The 7,709-nt window shown below is 34.1% G+C and overlaps 1 long non-coding RNA gene across 1 annotated transcript; it reads left to right on the top strand.

Annotated features, from left to right (window-relative positions):
* The first annotated feature begins 4,560 nt into the window (after positions 1-4,560).
* Positions 4,561-7,482, top strand: LOC115034341. The gene is made up of 2 exons (XR_003839710.1): positions 4,561-5,546; positions 5,608-7,482. It is a non-coding gene; the product is annotated as an uncharacterized LOC115034341 (long non-coding RNA).
* Positions 7,483-7,709: the final 227 nt, after the last annotated feature.

Raw genomic sequence — 7,709 nt, forward strand, 5'->3', positions numbered from 1 at the left:
GTAAAAAAGTTTACATAAATACTTTTTTTACATGAATTCAATAATAATCACGTTGTTAAGATTGGTAATTTAAAATATTGTGGCACTTGTAAATGGAATTCCTTGCAATGCCTGTATAAATACCTCAATGCGTTTGTCAATTAAACATTTTTATATTTAGTTATGATACTACAGAATAACCTAGAATGAAACAATGTATCATAAATTATTTCAATTATAATTCCTATTATCATTATATAGGCCAAAATTTCCATCTAATTACTTCACGGTGTTGGACCGGTCCAGTGATATTCGAACGCTAGTGGAGAAACTTTGTTCTACGGGAAATTCAGTGCATTCATAGATGAACTCCTAAGTCCTAACAGCGTAGTGCGTACCACATTCATGGGTACCACCGAGACAACATTGTCGTCAATCGTTCCTCCCTCATCGCAGTCGATTTTTCAACGCCACTAATTACTGTTACGAGCACAGTACCCGTCCAAAAATCCGCAGAAATCGAATATCATATTATTACCATCGTGGATCGCGAGGTCTAAGTACCGATTTACGTTTTCATTAAACATTTATCGATTTTTTCGTCGTTGTACATATATTCATTACAATACTGAATACATCCACACTTCGTTACGGTTAGAATAATTTAAATCACAATGGCCAATAGGTAGTTCAATATTTACTTTTGAAATATTGTCTTACTAAAGGTTTTAGTTGAAAACCCGTATTTTAATATATTGATTTTCAAAAGATACCAAATTAATGTGACCTTTGGGACATACCTACCATATGTTATATCAATTTAAGTATTATTAATAGAATTTAAAATATTTATTTTTTTAAATACCAAGAAAATCTAATCTAACCTTTTTCAGCTGCAGCATGGCAGGTTTTGAGTGGTCACAGGTATACGCATATTACTTCTGATGTAAGAGTATACTAATAAACACAACGCACTCCGATTACTAGTTTGTTCCGTAGTGTCCGTATCATAAATTATAATCTTTGCCAAGTTCCAAGTGCCAAAGAACCCCTTCATATGATCTTATACCTTATATATAATGTGATAGCCCAACCTAAGTTTATATCCTGATATATATTATGTTAAATCTCCTAATATTATATAACTGTTGTTTTAAACACATTCTGTCATACGGTACAGTTTCATTGTGAAAGAGCCTATATATTTGCGTATTATACACATTTTGTTGTGTGTAAAAAGTGTTATTATGATTAAAAGTTTCAAGCCTATGGTTGATATGATATATAAAATTTCGAATTTCGACAAAATAACAACTAAATTTATCTAGATACAACGACGTACAATTTATCTTAATTATGTGTTATTATTTATTTTGTTATTATACAGAATTGTGAAACAAATATTCAAAAAATTCGATTTTTTTAGGGTGGGTATATTTACTATTCAGGCACCACCATCGAAATCGGTAATATAATATTCTATTTTTTTATATAATACGGTTTGTATACCATGAAAAGTTCTTTATGCCACACAATCCACGTAACATTTAGATTTTGGGGAAAAAAAATGAAAATAAAAAACGTCAGAAAACGGACGTCTACTTAAATTCTCCTTCGTAAATAAGCTGTTATTAACACCGAACAGTAGACGTACGACGACATGCATATATTTTACTATAACATAACTCTGAATAAAGTATTATAGAAGATAAACAACACGTTTTTTTTCTTGTGTAATTTTATTATTATTATTATTATTTTATGTACCTACATATAGTAGGGCTGCACCTTGTAGCTATATCAACTGTTATTTTATTATTATCATACACCTTCTGCCACATAATTTTATTACACTTCTTGCGGACTGAAAATTTATTAGCGGCTGTTTGTTACAATATAGGTACCTTCGTATAATATTATATCATTACAAATATATCAGCTATAGTCGCCATGTACAATAATTACATTCGTATTACATCGGTTTTATGAAATACAAGCTAACGGGATATAAGTATACCTACTCATCAGAGCAAGTATATATTAAAGTAATATAATAATATTTTATTACCAACTACTAAACGGTTACCACAACTGTATAAAATATAATATAGGTACGTAATACGTATCAGCCATAATGAGGACATAATATTATATAATATGTATAACAATGTAAATATTGTGTATTATTACGAATATTTATTAACAGTAGAAACCCTATAGTATATATTAAATACAATTAATGTAAAATTATAGTACATATCATTGGTTAATACGTCATATTGGATGTTACGCACTACATCTTAAGTCCCTGCCATTAATATTATAATATACAACAACTAGATATCCGTATCTTTCTTATCATTGAAGCTGACCGCCACTTACAAAACGGGCAATGGTTATGTAAGCATTGCCTGCTTTATTAACGACTGGTAACTTCATTATCATATTATTGTAGTATAAGGATAGTATGAAGATTGCTGTCTATAGTTGTTATAATATAAGATTACCTAGGCATGTCTAAATGGTTCCTACTGAATTTTTTGCATTTTTTGTCATGTAATCACTTTTCTCGAAAATTACCAACTAATTATATTAAATTATACTGCAATGTATTATATACATGGAAAACAGTTTAATATAGTGTGAATGATTTCAGAGATTTTCATACATAATACGCTGTAGACATATTATATTCCCGACCGCTATCAAACAGATATGTTTTTGTCGCATAATAGGAAAACCACAATTATATTATAAACTATATTTGCGCAGACAATATCGTTACACGCGTCCTAGCATTCGACTAAACAGGACGATCGCATAAGTAATATCATATATATACAATCATATATATATATGCGTGTATATGCGGTTCTTAGGGCCAAAAATCTCATCAACATAAACAATAATAAAAACTGACAATTTAACGTTAACACGAATTTGAATGTCTGCCAACGGAGCGATCCATGCGAATTTCATCATCGAACAAAAAAAAAAAGAAAAAATCGGAATGTATTATTTTCGAACGAAAGGCAGAAAAAGGGCCTTTGGCAGCTTTTTGCGTGTCGAATTGTTACGAGACCCGGAACGGAAAAAAATAAAATAAAATAACCGCCTGGCTCCTTTTTACGATTATTGTAATGTATAACTTAGAAATTTGGCGTCCCCGTAGTGTTAGATTTATACACGTATATATAAGTCTGGGGAAAAACGAGCTCCAATTTCCTCGTCGTCGTCCACCTCCTCCTCATCGTTTTTTTTTTTTTTATGGTCAACGGTGATTGGCCGCGCTTTGGGGGTTATCCGTGCCAACAACTAAGGACGAAACAAAAAATAAAATAAAATGAAATAAATGTAACGTACACGTTTTCGGCGGGTGGATGTACAAACGAGTGTCCCTAATAAATTTCAATTAACGTCTCTCCTCGCGTAGTTCAGTCGACGTTTTTTTTTTATTTTAATTTTTTTTAAAACGAATAATGCATTGCTGACGTCGCTCGCGTAGTCGAGAAGACGCCAAAAATGAAAAAAAAAATAAAAACTAAATAACAACAACGGTAGCAGCAGGAGCGGCAGGAATCGCGCACGTACGAAAATATTAATTCGACACAACTTTTGTTTCCACCTCCTCCGTCTGCGAGAGGAGTCGTCGTTGTCGTCGTCGTCGTCGTCGTTCGAACAGAAATCGACAAAACATCGTTTTGGCTTATACATGCGTAAACAAAACGTTGTGGTATGTGTGCATGTGTACATAATATCTATATTATATATACACTCGAACGTATACATACATAATTTTTTTTTCGTCCGTTGTTGTTGTTTAAAGCTCCCCGAGGGTTTGGCAAGAAAATTGATTAAATAAATCAATTTGAAATACAGTATCGTCGCGGTATATATATCGGTGCCGAGATTGTTTTAACGCCGTTAATATTTCATTAAAACTTACCCCACGAGTTCGCCAAAAACCCCACTTGGGCGTCGGGGGAGTGGAGTGAAATGGTCTACGGGGCGGTGTGGGTGCGGGTAAACCACCGTCGCGGAGGGAGTGGTTGCTGCTGCATTGGCGGCGGCGGGACTTGCCGGCGCGGCGACACTATTATATTATTAGTACCTATATAATATTATTAGTATATACCTATACACGACTACAAGCGCGAAATTCATATAAACGTTGTGATAAAAAAAAAACGCCCCGAGAACCACTGTATAACGTGTACGACACTTACGTATAGGTACCTGCCCACCTCTATACCTCTTATACGCTACATAGTACTTGACCTGTCTTACCTACATGTATATAATAATATGTTATATCAAATATGTATAGGACGTCATACAAATATGCTGCTAGTTGCCGAGTATACAGAGTGATTCATCAAGCGTGCTCGCCTAGTTTTTTGCCTCAATAATGCAGATTATCGACATTTTATAGTGAATAATTTTGACATTCTATATTTATCTCGGTAATAAACTCGGTAGAATAGTTTTGGTGTTAATTGACTTACTTTGTGTACTAGGGATAATTGGTTCAATGATGATTTGAAAATTTCAGTGATTAATAATAATCCATCAATTACATCTGTTTTAAATGTTTGTAAAATCATTTTTAATGACATTTACTGTAGGAATTTTATTCTTAATATAAAATATAAACACTTAAATAACTGATAACTTGCTTGCTTTAATACATTTTGAATTAGGTACGCATCAACATTTTTAAAAATATTATCTACTAAATAATGTACAGTAAAAAAGTGCGGGGTGGGTCGTCACAGGAGACTTCTTGCAACCAGTACAAAAAATCCCAACAGTTCGAAAATATTATGTGCTTAGAGTAGGTACTTATAGGTATATTTAAAAATTCTAAATATCAGAATTTGAATGAATTCATTATATCGAATACCTAACGAAAAATGGGGGGTTCAGTTTACCCGGTAAATCACCCTGTATACATACAATAATTATATATGCATTTTATGTACCTATATAAAATATATGTATAATCACATTACTTGTTTTATGGCGCTGCCGTCCTTTGCGGGCGCACGCAACGGCGACGTCGCACCGCCGTCGACGATTCATCAAAATAATATTATAATGCTGTGAATATTTTCGACACGGACCTTATCTCGTTCCTCCGCGGTGGGGCAGAGTACCTGTAATATATTTCCTAATCCGCGCGTCACTCCGCGACTCTTCTGCCCCCCTCCAAGCATTCTGTAATAACATAATATTATAATATTATTTAGTTTTATTACGTACGTTATAATATATGACATGTTATTACATTATACACAGGTGCAATACAATAACGTACGAACTCGCGGCGGTCGTGTGTATACTGTATAGTGTGTACTTACATAATAATATAATAGGTAGGTATGTATATTGTATATGGTATTCGGTGTCTATCATAGACCTATAAACTGCAGTTAACAGCGCTTAGAGAGCAGAGAAATAAGGCGACGGCCGACGACATGCTTTGAGCGAGAAAAGAAACAAAACAGTAAAAACAGTGTGTCTACTGCCAAATATAAAATTGTGTTACGATAAAATCTTGACAATCGGTATATTTTATTGATAACGTGACAAATTATTGTGATTACTACATATTATTATACCTTTTAGACGGAGTTGGGCGGTAGTTCCCGCGGCCAAAGTAGGCTGCACTTTACTTATCATGGTTCCATATGTCTTCTGCGCTTTCACGAAACACCAACCAGGTTGGGCACAGTTAAAAACAAAAACAGTGTAAATACGTAATTTTATTACCGTATTATATCATGATTCGTGTATATTTCTTATGAGTTTTTATTGGACTAAACGAATTAACTTGTATTAATAGTATTACTTATAACTAGTATTGTTTTTAATTTGAACTTTTTCGTTATATTGACATTTGACTTATTATAAATTATAATAATACATCACTGCAACGCAGTTTACCGCAACCGGACCAACACCCATCCCCGCCAACCGAGCATGCTCCGTCAACGAGTATAAGGACTATGGATTACTAAGAATATTACTTATTACCGATTTAAAGAAAAATTGAGAGAAAAAAGGTACAGTAGGTATTTCCTCCATGATTCACTACTTGATGTTCTTTCTCTCTCAGTATATTTTACTCGCCGAGGGCCGCGGGGCAGAGTTGAATGCGCTATCCATAGTTTATAGGTCTATGGCGTCTACGCGTATATATATTATTATTATTGTTATTTCGTATTATTGTATCTTGCACCGCGTATATACGAAACGTCGCGTTCGGTAAATAAATCAACAGCGATATCGACCTACCGGAAAAGTGCCGAAGTGCGAAGATAAATCGCCGACAGTCGGAAGGTGGATGATGATCTAAGAGTTGCTGGTCGTGGCTCGAGAAAAACCATTTACAAACCGCCGAGACGCTCATTTGTACGTGTTGTCCACGCGTAAGTGTTCATAGCAATGAGTGAATAAATGATTGGGTACTATCGCGACCGCGGTCAGCGCTCTGCTGTTGTTGTATCGTGAAGTTAACAGGTATTTTATTTTACTATTAATGTTATTAGAGGCGAAAGATGTTTTATTCCTCCGCTAGCTTATTTATAATAATATTATAATGATATTATATCGTACAAGTGATCGAGTTATATGCACGCGTATAAATATTAAAATAGTAATACGATTGTGTGTGGAGCGTATACACACACGGACGAGGATTAGGTAAGGAAAAACCACTCGACGAAAAAGACGACTATTATATGCCACCGACTCCATGATAATAATATATAATATAGTACTATAATACGTATGTACTATTATATTATACGACCGATGACTTCGATGTCGGCGACGGACGTGCATTATACGTAGGTGGACGGGAGAGGGGGTGCGTATGCGGTCGTGTGAGGGTATTGAGAAAATCCGTTGACGAGGAAAATTAAAGTCCTCGCCCGCTCCGAAGCGTTTTTTTTTTAAACATCTGACCGCTGACGGTGACACGTACTCCACGGACAACAACAAAAAAAAAATTGGAAAAATCGGGGTAAAAAAAAAGGAAACAAAGGACACGTCCGGTAAAGAGCAAACGATCGACGACGAGTATATTATTATTATTATTATTATTATTATTATTATAGTGCCCTTCAACGCGCGTATTGGATTTTCGTCCGTATATATACTTCGAGAGTCGTCCATTCGATTTTTATATATATTTTATTTTCTTAGTTTCTCCTGCTCTATCATTCGTCCGTTTTATTGTTATTCTTAAATATATCGCGTGTATTGTTGGCTCGCGAGAGATTCCATTTTTGAGCCGCCGATTCGGCTGAATTATATTCATCATCTAAATAGAAAGAAATTATATTACAACGCGATCGTGTCCGATAACTTTATAATATTATGTCGATTATACAATTTTCTCGGTCGTTGAAATTTAGATGATGTTTTTAGTCCGTCGATAATAATATAATAAATTATAATAACAAAATTATTTAGACTAATAATAGGCAATACTAAGAACCGTACTTTTTTGTCCAACTGGTAACATTCTAAGTTCGACTCCAGCACCACATATTTAAAACGATTCTATTTTAGACGTTAGGTCAGTAACACGGCGAAACACCGTGATACAACATTATGACAATAAATTGTATAATATACTGTGCTACGCTTAAGAATCAAATTTTCGTGTACGTATTCTTATCGTTTACAACAATAATGATAATATATTTTTAAGGTATTTTCAG

Source organism: Acyrthosiphon pisum, chromosome A2 (assembly GCF_005508785.2).
Source record: "Acyrthosiphon pisum isolate AL4f chromosome A2, pea_aphid_22Mar2018_4r6ur, whole genome shotgun sequence".
Taxonomy (NCBI): Eukaryota; Metazoa; Arthropoda; class Insecta; order Hemiptera; family Aphididae; genus Acyrthosiphon; species Acyrthosiphon pisum.